This window comes from Podarcis tiliguerta (genome assembly GCF_965153285.1).
Source record: "Podarcis tiliguerta genome assembly, chromosome: 1".
NCBI classification, from domain to species: Eukaryota; Metazoa; Chordata; class Lepidosauria; order Squamata; family Lacertidae; genus Podarcis; species Podarcis tiliguerta.
In genome coordinates this window covers 111,669,379-111,684,329 of record NC_139534.1, presented here as the reverse complement: position 1 = coordinate 111,684,329, position 14,951 = coordinate 111,669,379, and the positions used below count along the sequence as shown (strand labels likewise).

General features: G+C 44.4%; 2 protein-coding genes across 14 annotated transcripts in view; one reads left to right on the top strand and one right to left on the bottom strand.

Annotated features, from left to right (window-relative positions):
* Positions 1–14,951, top strand: part of FOXN3 (forkhead box N3) — a 197,172-nt gene that overhangs the window by 62,852 nt on the left and 119,369 nt on the right. The gene's annotated exons all lie outside the window — the stretch shown is intronic.
* The window catches only part of LOC310677396 (lysosomal enzyme trafficking factor-like), a 74,516-nt gene that overhangs the window by 48,249 nt on the left and 11,316 nt on the right, over positions 1–14,951 (bottom strand). Inside the window, exon 1 of one of the 5 annotated variants that reach the window (XM_083440298.1) lies at positions 1,584–1,621. The exons of 3 other annotated variants lie outside the window; for them this stretch is intronic. The gene's annotated coding sequence lies outside the window, so the exon portion shown is untranslated. Of the gene's footprint in view, positions 1–107; positions 217–1,583; positions 1,622–14,951 lie in introns of those variants that run through there. One more of the 5 variants, XM_083440299.1, reaches the window with a different exon arrangement.

The window sequence follows — 14,951 nt, the reverse complement described above, 5'->3', positions numbered from 1 at the left end:
TTTTTAAAAAAAAATGTGCATGGTTTTTGAATTACTTGTTGTACAGCTTCAGATCTTTCTTAGCTTGATGCTGGGGGAAGAGCGCTGAAATGCTAACAAACACCGACCTGATGGGTGGCAGAGAAGACAATTGCTGGAAATATGGGAGGCAGCTTTTTGTTTGTGCTCGGTCAAGAACATTAAGGTCGGTCGCCGAACTCCCAGATCCTGCTGGGTTGGTGGGAAAGAGGGCAGGACTGTAACCTCAGAAGATGAACTTGTTCCAAATGCAAGTTTTGTGCAGTAGTTAATTACCGATTCACAGTTGGGGCATTTGTCTCTCTACTATTTGAAAATGATGACTCTGTTCTGGAATTGTGACCTGTGTACCAAAGAGAGGCCTCCTCTCTGTATGAGCCCATCAGAATGCAAGATTCTGTTCAGAGTTGCATCCGTAAGGGAGGTTAGATTGATAGAACAGGGCCTTCTCAGTGGCGGCACTGCTTTCTGAAACTGTGGAAAACAGAGCAAAACAATATGGCCCCATTTGAGGCGGCTGAGATATTTTTGCCCTGTGTCAGTGCACTCTGTGGTTTGGGTGTATCTCCTAAAAGGCAACAGCCCAAATATGTGCAGTATCTTCAGGCCATACAGCACATAAAAGCATATGAAAATTTCAAAAATAGCATCCAAATATTGCAATGAAAGAAAATAAGTCATGGAGGTAACTTCAGATAAAATAATAAAGCCAAGAGAACAATTAATTAAAAACCTTGGGTAACAGCCATGTTTTTGTCCAGACATCTGAAAGAGCAAAGTCTTCTGATGTGTATTGTCTTACATTTATTTATAAATCCCATTGTTTTCAGAGGAGCTTTCAAGGAACTAAATGTGTGGTATTAAGAACAGCATTGCATATAAACAGTCTTTTGACTGGTTGTGAAACAGGGTGATAGTTAGCAAACATTGGGCACTCGGTATGACTTCTTAAATACCAGAGCCTTTCTTTAGTGCTGTGGTTCATCTCTTCCCCCACTCCTGGCTTGATCAGTACACTTTCTTCTGTGGAGTAATTGTGTATGTGTGTTGATCTGTTTTCCGTGTAATCCATTTATACGTTGCGTGCTTATTTCCAACCTTCCAGACTTCACTATGATGGTTGCAGAGAGTCTTCTATTCCAATATTCTTCTCCAACAAGATACATGCTAAACTTTTATTTAGATTTATAAAAAAATCAGACATGGAAAGTGATAAAGTGATTTAACAACAACAAAATGAACCTATTTTTAATAAAGTAAATGTTGTGTGAGTGTGTGCAGAATGAAGGCTGGGGGAGAGGGGAGCATTAGTACCATTACAAACCTTCTTGTTAACACATGTCAGCTAGTTATATACAAGCACTAAATCTTAATGGTACCACCATGAGCATAACATGGGAGGTTTTTTTCTCCTTCCCCCCTTTTATATCTCTCCTTATTGCTAGACCTACATATTCAATTGCTCAGATTTCACCCTGTTTCTTAGTGCATAGATTTGAATGCCCTAGTATGTGTCCCATTTAGTACAATCCCTTTAGCCCATGACTCTTCCTGGCTTCCCTTACCATCTGGTCCTTGGCTATGGAGAGGAATTTTTCTTGTATATACGTCTCCGTAGCAACGAGTTTGCAGTTGATATGGAAAGTAAGCAGTTGCCCTAGCAACAGAGTTACTGATGTGGCAGATCCTCGGCTTTCAGGGTAAAGGCCTGTGACGCTTCAAATGCATTATGCAGGTCTGCTGTAATTATGGAAGTGCCCACTAGTGCTGTTGCCGATTAAGGGGACCATGAACATCTTTTGTTGCAGCCTTTGTCTTTTTGGAAGGCATGGAGCTGGCTAAAGTATTTGCCCTTTGGGGGCCTTTGGGTAGCAAGGTGTTGGCTGCAGACCATGTGGCTTTGTGTGTGTTTATAGGAAACGGGAACAAAGTTCACCGTGAGGACAGTTGTTCCCATCCTTTGCCTTACTGATGGGAGTTCCCTTCTGAGCCTATGAGGCAGAGGCTGCCAGCCATAAATTTTCTGGTGCCTTTTCTTGTCTCTCTCCTCCTCCTCCTTCCTACCAACTGTCCTTCCTATGACTTCTCCTCTTGGCTTCTGTGAACCTCCCTGCAGAAGAGGGCATTCTCCTTGCCCTGGTTTATTTCTCTCCTCTCCTCTTCCATGGTATTTCATCCAGTATTTAAGCTTCTGGGAAGTGCCTCCTGCTAAATGATGGAGAATTTTGGTTTAGTAAGGGGAGGAGAACATTCCAAAGCCTGCTGAGCATTTGGTATTCGACTTCCCACCCCCCAGGGAAGTCTAGCTGTATCCCATTATACAGGCAAATGCTGGGATCACCCTTTTCTTTACAAAAATTTGTGCTTGCAGAGAAGCTTCATTTGGATGCAGTTTTGAAAACCCAAAGATTAGCATCCCTTTGTGTGTACCATTCAAATGGTGACACACACCACTATCTCAAGATTTGTGGGGTGGGTGGGTGTGGTTGCTTTAAGGCTAAAACTCTAGATTCCTTCTCCTTTACTGTTACTGTTTTGAATCTGTAGTGGAGGCAGTTTTCAGTAAGTGTGTTTAGGAATCTTCATTCACTATGATCAAAGAGTTTGGCAGTCCATATAGAGTCCTAACGATCTGAGCTTACATTCCTAAGAAGGAAAAAGAAATCTGGTCCTAGTGATTGCTGAGCTGTGAAGTTTTGTGATATGGGCAGGTGTTTTGCTTTTTGCAAAAGAAGAGAGAGTTTCTGGTAATATTCATTCACATCTGCTGTACCAGTTGCTTCTGCCTCTATAAAGTATAATTATTTCCTATATGGTACAGGGGCAGGTGAATTGTACCACTATAAGCAAGATACTCCCCCCCCCCAAAAAAAAACCCCTATTTGTAGAAGTCCCTTTCACATGTACAGGAGGTGGGCAGTTTTGTGCCCGCTCACAGCCCCTTTCCCTGCTAACCCTATGGATGCATCTAGGTGACAGCATGAAATCCTGTGTTCGCAGGCTTTATCCACAGTGTGGACTCTAGCTACTCACGTGGATGTGCACAGTCAGTTTTTTGCACCTTCATATTAATATGCATATAAGGTGAAAAAGTGGAACAATCCTGCTCTCTACTTCCACCCATCCCCTAAAATTTGTTCAGCTGAACATGTGAAAAGTGTTGCAGTAAAACCTGGATCCTCCATTTAGTTTCCTAGTTCATATGTCATCAAAAGGAAGTGAGCGGCTTGTTGTTTTCCTGGTGTAAATTCCAGCAGTCCTCTTGAGGTCTTCTACATCACCATCTCAGTTGGAAAAAAAGGAAGAGAGATGCTTCTCCTTAGTCCTAGCCTTTGGACTCATCAAGGGATATTAGTGCATTGAGGGGAAGGGGCATAGAGTACCTTGGTGAGCAGTCACTAGAGCTCTGCTGCACTACTTTGGGAAGGATTCTTTCTAAATTACGTAGATCCTCTGCTCTGAGGAATTGAAAACCAAGACTCATTGCTGTAACCTTGTTTGGTTCTTAGAGAGGTCTGTTCCTTGCAGCAGACCTGGTGGAAAAAGCTATGTTTAAATCCCTGACATAATTTTATTGTTCATTGTTACCCAAGTGGCACCATTTTGCATGGTGTAAAGGTGCTTATTCCTGTGTTCTTCATCCCTTAGTTAATAATATTCTGCCAGTCAACAGAAGGCAGTTTGGCCATCTCTACCTAACGGTTATGATAATTATTTTTGCGGTGTTCTGTTGCTTACTGCTTTGATAGCTGTGCATAATAATAATAATAATTTTATTTTATATATATACCGTATTTTTTGCTCTATAAGACTCACTTTTTCTCTCCTAAAAAGTAAGGGGAAATGTGTGTGCGTCTTATGGAGCGAATGCAGGCTGCGCAGCTATCCCAGAAGCCAGAACAGCAAGAGGGATTACTGCTTTCACCGCGCAGCGATCCCTCTTGCTGTTCTGGCTTCTGAGAGTCAGATTTTTTTTTTCTTGTTTTCCTCCTCCAAAAACTAGGTGCGTCTTGTGGTCTGGTGCGTCTTATAGAGCGAAAAATACGGTATATGCAAACTTCAGTTGGGTTATCTGTCAAGAAGGACTATTATTATTGTTATTGTTATTGCATATACACATATACATATACATATACATATACATATACGCACCAACTGTAGGTATGTTTGGTTTGAAATAAGTACCAAAGAGTTATGGAGGGTTTACACCCAAGCTAGTGTACAATGGACTAAGAGCTAAATCAGGTTTCTCAGATGTGTCTCTGATATGTCTTGCTTGATAACGGGAGGGGGTTGGAAATTTGAATACATTTTCATCGAAAAAAGAGATTAGGTAGTCATGTAAGAACAAGCTGTTTGTTCCGTCACCACAACATGGGAAGACAGTTGCATAACCTTGTTTTGGGCAATCAAGTGGGAGAGTGTTGCGCTGAAATCTTGTTTGCAAGAGCAGGCTGGGATGGGTTTTTTTTTAAAATAAAACGATTAAAATTATAACAAGTTCCTTCCCTTGTCTTACTTTGCTCTGTTGCGTTGCATTATACCGCTGCTATGTGCAACCCACCTAAGTATGCATTTTATATCGTATCTTTCAGTCAAATTATTCTCACGGTAGCCTACATGTTGTAATAAAACATACCTCATTGAAACTCCTCAGATATAGACATGTGCACACATCCCTTCCAATCAGGATTTGAGCCCCATCATGGGACTGAAACAGCCTTGGGCCTGCTGGTCAGTGATCTCCAGCAGGCTAGGGACATTGGTGAAAGCTGTTTCCTAGTTCTGCTGAATCTCTCAGCAGTTTTTGATACTATTGACCATTGTATCCTTCTGGACTGACTAGAAGGGTTGGGAGCTGGGGGCACTGTCATACAGTGGTTCCGCTCCTTCCTCCTGGGCCGTGTCCAGAAAGTGGTGTTGGGGGATGAGTGTTCAGACCCCTGGGCTCTCACTTGTGGAGTGCCTCAGGGCTCCGTCCTCTCCCCCAAGCCTTTCAACATCCATATGAATCCGCTGGGAGAGATCAACAGGGGTTTGGGCTGAGTGTTCACCAATATGTGGATGATACCCAGCTCTACCTCTCTTTCAAATCGGAACCAGTGAAGGTCCTGTGTGAATGTCTGGAGGCGGTTAACGGTGGCTGGTGGCTAACGGACTGAGGTGGCTAACAGATTGAAGTTGAATCCCAACAAGACAGAAGTGCTGTTTTTTGGGGGGGGGGGCTCCCTGGTCCTGAACAGGGTAACTGTGCCCCTGAAGGACCAGGGGCACAGCCTGGGAGTCTTTTTGGACTCCTAACCGTCCATGGAGGTGCAGGTCAATTTTGTGACCAGAGCAGCTGTCCTCCAGCTCCATCTGGTACGCAGGCTGAGACCTTCTCTGCCTGCAGAGTGTCTCACCAAAGTGGTGCATGCTCTGGTTATCTCCCGCTTAGATTAGTGCAATGCGCTCTACGTGGGGCTACCTTTGAAGGTGACTCAGAAACTACAATTAATCTAGAATGCAGCAGCAAGACTGGTGACTAGGAGAGGCTGTCAGGACCATATAACGCCAGTCCTAATGGATCTTCACTGGCTCTCCATATGTTTCTGAGCACAATTCAAAGTGTAGGTGCTGACCTTTAAAGTCCTAAACAGCCTTGGCCCAGTATACCTGAAGGAGTGTCTCCACCCCCTTCGTTCAGCCCGAACACTGAGGTCCAGCTCTGAGGGCCTTCTAGCGGTTCCCTCACTGCAAGAAGCGAAGTTACAGGGAACCAGGCAGAGGGCCTTCTCGGTAGTGCTGCCCTTCCCTGTGGAACAGCCTCCCTTCAGATGTCAAGGAGATAAAGAACTACATGACTTTTAGAAGACATCTGAAGGCAGCTCTGTATCGGGTAGTTTTTAATGTTTGGTGTTTTGCTATGTTTTATGTATGCTGTAAGCTGCCCAGAGTGGCTGGAAAACCCAGCCAGATGTGCAGGGTATAAATAATAAAATTATTATTATCATCGCATAGGGGGTCCTCAGTAATTAGCTAATTGGGAACCACTGTCTTAAGCCATAGGCATCCACATCCAGTTTGGCTCAAGTTCCAATGATCTTCCTCCTCCTCTCCCTGGCCCCTTCTGCCTGGGGGAGGGGGGGGGCTCAGTAGGTTTTTGTAGGAAGCATAGCAGAGAAGATCATTAATTGTTGTACAAGGTGACCTGGCAATGAAGGTCTTTTTTTCTGGTTCAGTATTGTCAGAATGTATTTGAGAAGGGATTGGGCGAGGGAGGTATATATTTCTTTGGGGGGGGGGGGAGACAATGGCCTAGGAAAAGTCAGTCTCTGGGTGAGATGCTCCTAAAAAGTGTGTGGAGATTGTGTCTTAATCTGCTAAAGCATCATTTAAGGTACAGAAATGAATTGATATTTACAGGACTATAGACTTATCCATTCTTACAGTCTGTAACTTGCCAAAACAGAGGGAGGAGAACGCATATTTTAACCGAGATGTCAGTTAAAAAGAGATATTTTGTGAAGTGAAACATTATCTGGAAATAATTCCGTTTCTCAAACCTTAAATTTAGGATGATGCTTGCAGTTTGTATTAAAATGAGAGATGGGGACTCAGCAGTGTTGTTGATATGACTAATCTTGGCTTTCCACACTGACAGATATTTTTACATATCGATACTAATTTTTGCTGGTTTCACATGCTTTCTCTGCTTCTTGTGGACTAAAAATAGACTTTAAAAGAACAACAACCCGAAAAGAGTTGAGGTGTGACTTCTTAAAATATATTGCCCAAATTAAAAAAAACAAAAACCTGAGTGAGATGCTTTTTCCTTCTGTAGCAATTACGACCCGACTTTCTTGAAACAGCCCCTGTCCAAGAGTGGAAAATATGCACCCCATTTTTCTTTTTTCTTTTTAAAAAGAGGATTGGCTTTAAAAAAATTTCCTGAAAGAACATCTAACTTAGCCTTCAGTTCAAGCAGTATATCTGCTTGGTATATGTACAGGCTGTAAAATAAAAAATGGATATTTCTCTTTTAAGTGGCACCTTTATTGTGGTATAGCATGGTAGATGATATTCTTATTTCAGTATCCTTAGCATTACTCTTCTTCCCATTTTTTGTCTTAAAAGCTTTTTGATGTGTCTCTGGATAATTTTGCCTTTCAAAGCAAAATACAAGTAGTAAATCTAATTGTGTGCTTTAAAAAAATAAATAAATGTGATTCCTTGTTTACTTTTTACCTGTTAGGTTTCTTTAAAAAGTTACTTATGTAAATAGAATTGTCAGCTAGAAAAACAGAACTAGGGTGTTGATAGTTTTGATTTGGCATCCTTGGAGAATGAAAAACAAGTATTTTGAATATATTTCTGCACAACCTACATGGTTTCTGGGCAGCCCATTGATTCAGTATTCCTGGAATTTCGTTGCTGTTGCTGGAGGGTTTTTTCTCTCTCCCAAGAAGGATTGCACTAAATGGACGCCAGCAATTTTTAAAGTTATGGCCAGTTATTTTCTGCAGCTTTTAAAGGAATTGCAATATATTCTTTTCCTTAACTAAACACACTGCTCTTTTAACTTTTCCATTATGACTATGACATTGCATGAGCTGCTTCCTCTTCTAAGGTACTTTCCCTAACTTTGCTTCATCCAGATCCTTTATCTCACTTCAGTTTGTCTGTGGTTCTTGTCAGCAGCTAAGTTTAGTGAGGGAAAAATTGGACCCGGGTCAGGGTAGAGGAATATACACCTAGGTTCATAGTTTAGGGCATCAGTTTGTGTATATATGTGTACATATGCCAAGGCTAGTTTGTCCTCGTAGACAGCTGTCCTGGTGTTTCCTTAAACACCACAGAAGTGGAGCTGTTCTTCTGCTCCTCATGTAGTTTTGATCCGCCGCCATTCAAAAAAATGCAAGAAAAAAAGTTTGATTGTGGTGCAGAGAAAATTTCCAGAGCCGTTTCACATAAACAGTAGAGCGGTATCCATAGTCCTCATTTTGCCCCTTGGTGGGTAAGCCGTTATTCGCGTGCAGAAGGTGCTAGGTTCAATTCCTGACGTCTCCAGGTCATGCTCGTTCAGGGGAGGGGGGAAAGCTCCTGTCTGAGACTTTGGAGAACCATTGACAGTCAGTGTTGACAGTGCTGACTTGAATGATCTGGTGGTCTAATGTGGCATGTGTCAAGTTTCCTGTTTAGAAGTTTATGGGTGGCATTCGCCCAACGTACCCGGTCAGAAGAAGTAATGCACAAGGACTTCTGCTTGTGCAACAGGGTCCTCCCCCCCCGTCATGTCTCCCCCGAAATTGGCTTAGGGGGAAGCAGTCAGTGCTCTTTCCTGCGTAAGGACTTGTCTGTTCCCATTTTAAAAAGAAACGTTTAGGAGGAATACGGTCCACTCTATACCCTTTCCAAGACCAGAACAAATGTAATTCTGATCTTACAGAAACTAGTCCTCCCAATTTTCATTGGGACCATGGCTCATTGTCTCTCTCTCCCCAGCTGAAATCCCGATGAAAATTGTGCCCCAGGTGGGCTGCTTAGCCTTAGGGAAAATGCTCCCTTGGGGTTGACAGGAACCTCCCCACCCCACCAGGTTAATTGCAGTGCAGCAGTGGGAGTAGGTAGGTTTGCGACTGGGGAAAACAAAACTTGTACTGGGATTTTGATGTAAAGCTGTTTCTTTTTGCCTAGTATTAAATTTTAAAACACATGTATACACCCCAGGTCTGATTGCTACCCAAGCAAGGTGGCGCTGTGGGTTAAATCACAGAGCCTAGGACTTGCTGATCAGAAGGTCGGCGGTTCGAATCCCCACGACGGGGTGAGCTCCCATTGCTCGGTCCCTGCTTTTGTCAACCTAGCAGTTCGAAAGCACGTCAAAGTGCAAGTAGATAAATAGGTACCGCTCCGGCGGGAAGGTAAACGGCGTTTCCGTGCTTCTCTGGTTCACCAGAAGCGGCTTAGTCATGCTGGCCACATGACCTGGAAGCTGTACTCCGGCTCCCTCGGCCAATAAAGCAAGATGAGCGCCACAACCCCAGAGTTGGTCATGACTGGACCTAATGGTCAGGGGTCCCTTTACCTTTAAGCCCACAACTTATATGGGGGTTACGTTCTGGGGATCGCGCCTAAAGTCAGAATCGCATAAAGTCGAAACACGTTGGGTGCAATGACTGGTGGGATTGCCAAATTCTTTTTTCCTGGACATTCACCCCCTTTCTGCCCTTTAAAAAAATTGTTTAACACACACACACATACACACACACCCCAGCAAAAAAAAGCTTGTAAAGCTGAAAGTTCATAAGTTAATTTATGGGCTTACTGTAATGTTTAGTTTGGGAAAGGGTCATGCAACTGTTGCCCTTCTCTGGTGGCCTTCTCAGACTGGGTGTCTGAAGACCTGATCCTGTTCCTACCTTGCGCATAATAGACTTGATCCTAGCTGGTTTTTGTTAGATAAATATTACACAAAAATGACAAGCCTTTCTGCGATTGCAGTTCCAGAGGAATTCAGTTATTTCCGTAAGTATGTGTGCCATTTGCCTCTGCCTGTGCTGCAAACTGTAGAGATTTAAAACACATACAGGCTAAACCACTATTCTGTAACATGCTGTTTCTACCATTATTGCCTTACCTGCTTGGTGTTGTTGGGTATAAAAAAGCATGTGGCTTCAGGTGGTGAGGGGTAGGTTTAGATGTTGGCCAAGCATCACTTTTGATTGCTGATGGCCGGCAGTCTTCCCTTTTACTGAATACAGTAAAATGTTCAAATGTGTGGAGGGCACGTTATGGTATCCAGAGGAGGGTGAGGAAGGAGAGCCAGTGTGGTGTAATGGTTAGAGTGTTGGACTATGACCTGGGGGAGCAGAGTTCGCATCCCCCACTCAGCCTCACTCAACCCACTGGGTGACCTTGGGCCAGTCACCATGTCCTAGCCTATCCTACCTCACAGGGTTGTTGTGAGGATGAAAGGGAGAGGAGGTGAACCATGTACACTTCCTTGAGCTCCTTGGAAGATAAAGGTGGTGTGTGTATGTATGTATGTACGTAAGGATAAATAAATAAGAGGGCCATAGTAGTGTTGGTAAACTGTGCTTGTAGTAGTGCTGCCCTTTTCGTAGGAATTTAGGAAACTTCCTTATGCCATGGCACACATCTAGCTTTGATAGCACAGTTGATTAGAGTGTGGAACTGACAACACCAAGGTTTCAGGTTGAATTCCCCATAAGGATCAGCTGTATATTCCTGTATTGCATGGAGTTGGATAGTAGATGATCCCCAGGGTCCCTTTCAGCTCTATGATCCTATGAGTTATCCTGTTCTGTGAGCCCTACATTGCCTACTCTGACTGGCAGACAGGACGCGGGTACCGCTGTGGTCTAAACCACTTGCCGATCGGAAGGTCGGCGTTTGAATCCCCACAACGGAGTGAGCTCCCGATGCCCGGCCCCAGCTCCTGCCAACCTAGCAGCTTGAAAGCACACCAGTGCAAGTAGATAAGTAGATACCGCTGCGGCAGGAAGGTAAATGGCATTTTTGTGCGCTCTGGCACTCATCATAGTGTTCCCGTTGCACCAGAAGCGGTTTAGTCCTGCTGACCTCATGACCCGGAAAGCTGTCTGTGGACAAAGGCCGGCTCCCTCGGCCTGAAGCGAGATGAGCACGAGCACCACATCCCATAGTCTCCTTTGGCTGGACTTAACCATCCAGTTGTCCTTTACCTTTTACTCTGACTGGCAGTGGCTCTCCAGGGTTTTGGGCAGAGGGTCTGATTGGCAATTCCTTTTTTAGAGAGCCACTTGGGAGGAGGTGAGCCTATTGCTCCGAAAGATAGGCTATCACCTCCCAGGGCCCAAGCCACCTCTCTCAACTCTCCTCTGGGATGGGGAAAGCTGGCATCCGTTGAGGGTCTTGGTTTTGGCTCTCAGCAGTTCACTTGCTGGCCCCCCTCCCCTTATGCTAGAGTAATGCAGAGGCCGTGGTATCGCTGCTCACTAATGCTCAGTTTGTTCACCCAGGACCAAAGACCCAGGAGTTACCGGTAGTTTTCAATCAAAGGTCTAAAGCTATGAGCTGAAAAGTACCATTTCCCCACAAAAGTAGTCCCGCTAATGCCTGCGTGCTTGGAAACCTTGCTCCTGGCTGCCACAGAAATTTTGCCTCTAGCTATTGGAACTGAAGCAGTGTCTCTCTTCCCTCAAGCTATAGCTGAGTTCTTAATTTCTTAGGCTTCGTCATAGGAAGAGCCACCGGTAGCAGGAACACTGAAGTGGTTTAAAGGCATGAATGTATTTATTACACCTGATGCCTTTCCCTCCAAGGAGATTAGGGCAGGGATCAGGGTTCAAAATGATCAAGGGGGATGGATTCAGGACAAATAAAAGAAAGCACTGCTTCACGGAGCGTATCGTTAAACTACAGAACTTGCTCTCACGCATAGCTGTCAACTTACAGATTTGAAAATAAGGAACCAGCAGCTTCGAAAATAAGGGATCAGCAGCCAAAATAAGGGATTTTAGCCAACCAGCAGCCAAACGAAGCCTCAAGCGGTGGTTCCCACAGCGCAGCAACCCAGCAAAGGGGATGCAGCAAGGAAAACCACCGTCACCTCTCCGCTGGGAAGCGCTGAGCAAAGGCGAGTCCCCAGGCAACGCGGCCGATTTGATCGGCACAAGGCATGCAAGCTCCTCCCCCCAGTCGTTCTTAGACTCCTTATTGGGTGAGCACAGTAAAGCAACACAGTTGGAGCCTCCCTCCTCCCTGGCTGGCAGGGAGGGAGGGAGAGGAGCTGCTTCCTTTGAAACCCAGGAAATTTAAGGGACATCATCAATAAGGGACAGCAGCAGGACATGGCGCTGGGATAAGGGACTTTCCTGCCAAATAAGGGACAGTTGACAGCTATGCTCTCATGGGAGCCAGTGATGGTCACCAATCTGGATAGCTTGAAAAGAGGATTGGACAAATTCATGGAGGATAAGGCTGTCAAAAGCCTACTAGCTGTGATGGCTATGCTCTGCCTCCATCAGTAATGCTTCTGAATGCTAGCTGCTGGTAACCACAAGAGGGAAGAGTGCTTTTCTGCTTATGTCCTGCTTTTAAGCTTTCCCACAGGCATATGGTTAACCACTGTGAGATCAGGACACTGGACTAGATAGGCCAATGGTGGTTTATCTTTGCAGCAACCCTACGAGGTAGGCTGGGAATGAGAGATAGTGGCTGGTCCTTGGTTGAGTGGAGATTTCAACTCGGGGCTTCCCACGCCTCAGACATTCTGACCACCACCACCACCCCACCCTGGCTTTCCAAACGATAGCCAAGCCTGTAAGACAATATGAAACTTGGCTTCAGTTTTGAAATAAGCTACAAGCTTTTATGATGCGTCAAAGTCTGGGGGGAATAGAAGTATCCAAGTGCGTCCAGGATTGTGTTCCCAGTCTAGGCCCGAAATAGCGTGTGAACTAGGTCATATTCATATTGGATATTGCTCATTTCCAGTGTTTGTACTTGTCTGGTACTACTGTCCACTTTTAAAAAACTTTTAATTCTGCAAAAGCTATATAGACTGCATCAAGGGAAGTAAGCCTAAAAGGCTTGGCTTGGTTCAGTCTCCCTTCCTTCCTCTCCTAATTTTGCAAGATATATGTGTAGTACGGGACAATATTAAATGTAGGGGTGTGTTGGAAGAGAATTTATATGCAGGAAGAACATCGAGGAAGAGGCTACTTACTAAGGCACCATGGGCCATAAAGGGATGAAGGAGCTTGATCAAATTTGCTTGGGGGAAAACTCCATTGCTAGCACATGGACTCGATCAGCCTTTTCCAACCAGATGTTTTGGATTCTAATTCCCACCCCCACCCCTTTCTGGACTTCCTTCCCCAACCATTAGCCATCCTGACTGGGGCTGATGGGCATTGCAGTCCAAGACAACTGAAGAGCCCCAGGTTGAGGGTAGGCTGGACTATATGAGTGCTTTGTCTTGGCATTCAGTAGAGTGAGAAATTCTCTGTTGACTAAGGCTTGGCCTCTTGTTTGCTGGACACCTGACACCTCGCTTCTGCCTAATGTTTTCCCTCTGCATGTTGTGAAAACTTGCTGAGTGCTGCCGATGGGAACTTGCCCCAGGTATACCTTAGAAAATGTGCAAGGTGATTTGGTGGCTCATCTGAGTAGACTTTCTTTATGTACTTAAGGCATGGCTGTTTTTTTTTAATCCCTTTAAACATTTATAATGGAGATAGTAATATAGGAAGTGGCAAAATTAAAATGAGGGTCTCATTTGTTCTCCTGATATCAGCATTTGTTATCCTCAGAGAGCCTTGAAATAGTCAGCTGGGTTTGTAAGGTGGAAGTGCAGTGTATTTTAGGTTGCAAACCTATACACACCTGCATGTCAGTAAGGCAGAGTGTACCCACCATCCATTTAAAGGACATGATTTCCTCCAAAGACTTGGATCCTCATTTAACAATGGCCGGGTCAGAAACACATTTGGTTAAGCAGCAGCAGCATCAACAACGGTTGAACAGCTCTCCAAAAAAGAGAGAAAAGCCTATAGGGACATGGGACATTGCAAAGTCAGGCCATTGGATCATCTAGCTCAATATTGTCTCCTAAATATTCTCTAAGAACTTGTCCACACTTCTGCTTTTCCTGCTGCTTTCCCCCGGGAAAACCCACTCGTAACTGAATTCATTTGCTGAATTGGAGCAAATGTCAATTGGGTTTTCTGCAGATTGACGTTTGCTCCGATTCAGCGGTAACAAGCAGATTTCCCCGGGGAAAGCAATGGAGCAAACAGAAAACCACTCAGACCCATGCCCGGAAGCATGGGACAAGTGGAAAACCTCTCGGACCCGTGCTTTCTAGGTATTAGGCAAGCGGAAGTGTGGAAGAGCCCCCTCTCTTGAAGGGCGAAGGGGTCAGGGATCCTCTTGCACAAGATACCATTTTCTTAATTTGTAGGTTCTCCTTCCAGCATTCTTACTCCACTGAACTTCCCTGAACTTCCAAAGAGTCAAGGAAAGTGTGTCTGTGATGTAATTTTGCATAACTATTCAGAAGCACCTCCCACCAATTGGCTCTTGCAACTGGCTTTTATGAAATGGTTTGTGGAGGTGGCATTCGGAGCAGAAGGCAAGCATTTTTTTGTTGTTGTACGTGTGTGTGGTGTTTTCCATTTTTTCTTAGTCTCCTTATTTAAAAAGCACACTTTGTTCCTCTGCGCAAGTTACAGTGTGTTACTACTGCTGATTTAGATAAAAAGGCACCTGGTTTTTTCTTCTTAATAAAAACACTTATTGGAAAGTTATTTTACATTGTCTAAAATGTTGTGTTAATAACTGTGTGACGGAGCTTACAGACAGCCCCACTCCTATTAAGAATGCTTGAAAGGAGTGTAGAAAATCTATTGACTGCGTGAGCACTTTGTAATTTGTATGTGCCATTACAGGAGATTGAAATGGCATGTAACTGGCGGTAATGGTTGGCAATTCATTTGTTTTTCTTTAGGAATTCTTCTGCGATTTTATTTGTTCTGTATTAGAAAAATCACAGACGTATTTTGCTGAATTCAAATGAATATCTATTTTTTAAAGATATAAATACCTTAGTTGCTTTGGGCAGCCTCAGCATTGATATGATATGCGGGCCTCAACAATTGCTTGAGAAATAGGTCCAATTTATTTTTGTGTGCCTTACTTCTAATTAAACACCCTCCAGATTGTAGCTTGAGAGAGAATGCAGGCTGCAGTCTTTGAGCAGTGTTATCCAAACATAGGAAGAATAACTACAGTCATACCTCGAGTTGAATGTGCTTCGGGTTGAGTGCGTTCGAGTTGCGCTCTGCAGCAACCCGGAAGTAACGGAGCGCGCTACTTCCGGGTTTCGCCATTCGCGCATGCGCAGATGCTCAAAATGACGGCATGCGCGGAAGCGGCGGAACGTGACA